The sequence below is a fragment of the Tupaia chinensis genome, unplaced genomic scaffold, assembly GCF_000334495.1.
Source record: "Tupaia chinensis unplaced genomic scaffold, TupChi_1.0 Scaffold000574_1, whole genome shotgun sequence".
Lineage (NCBI taxonomy): Eukaryota > Metazoa > Chordata > Mammalia > Scandentia > Tupaiidae > Tupaia > Tupaia belangeri.
In genome coordinates, this window is record NW_006160088.1 from 1,728,542 (window position 1) to 1,729,523 (window position 982).

A 982-nucleotide genomic window follows, 5' to 3' on the forward strand; every position below is an offset into this window, starting at 1 on the left:
AATTCAGGATGTAAATTACCTAAGTAGAGCAGGAGAGAGGGACTTAAACCTCTAGACCTCAGGATTTTTTTATGATTTCTTTTCTCATCGTAAATAAACGTTTACCTGCAAGCCCTGATTCTATATTCGCTTTAAAAGGGCCCTCTCCCGCCTTCCTTCTCCCACCGTTCCCTCAGGCCCCAGAAACCCCACATCCACTCAGGTTGCCGGTCTCAGCACTCACAGGGCAGGGCTGGCCAACAGAGGTGTAAATTTGTCAGGAGCAGGAAGCAGAGGCGCAGTAAGAGAGTAAATCCTCATCTAACATGGCAGAAAGTCAATGGATAAATCAAGAAATCGCTATGTAAGCTTATTCTTTAGCGACCAGGGGGTGACCACCAGAAGAACTAAACTGAGGAACCAATACAAAGGGCTGTAGGTGGGAGCAGAGAAGAGGGGCCTGTTTCCTCCCTTATAAGCACAGCTAGACAATTGCATCTTGTAAAAGCCCTGTGTGCATTCCGCTGGGTTGCTTTTTTTTCAAATTTATCCTTTAAAAGAGAAAGTAAAATTAAATAAAACTAAGAAACAAACGGAATAAAAAACACAGGAAAATAAAAAGCTGTGTGGGGCTTAGCCCTTGGGAGCCAGCAGGCAGGCTGGAGGAGTGGGCGGGGCATGGGGCAGGGGCGGGCCCCCAGCGAGGAGGCGGGGCGTGAAGCCGTTGCCCTCCGGGTCAGCCCCCGCGGGAAGCTCGGGAAACCCGGGTCAAGTTCGCCTTCGGCCGCGCCCCGCCCCCTGTACAGGGTTAATCCAGGGCTGCCGCGTGAAGGCGGTTTGGTGCCCTTGCCTGGTTCTCGGGTTTGGGGCCAAGCGCGGCCGACAGCCCGCAGTAGGCCCTGCGATCCCCAAATCCCCTACGGTCCCCCGAGACTCGCCGAGTGCCGCTGCGGAGCCCCGGGACGCGCAGGTAAGCGCCGCCTGGGGCCCCGGTCACCCCGCC

The 982-nt window shown here is 54.9% G+C and overlaps 1 protein-coding gene across 2 annotated transcripts in view; it reads left to right on the forward strand.

Moving 5' to 3' along the window:
- The first annotated feature begins 685 nt into the window (after window positions 1-685).
- NMNAT3 (nicotinamide nucleotide adenylyltransferase 3) overlaps window positions 686-982 on the forward strand; it is a 142,087-nt gene continuing 141,790 nt past the window's right edge. For both annotated transcript variants that reach the window (XM_006158172.2, XM_006158173.2), the window contains exon 1: window positions 686-949. The gene's annotated coding sequence lies outside the window, so the exon portion shown is untranslated. The remainder of the gene's footprint in view (window positions 950-982) is intronic.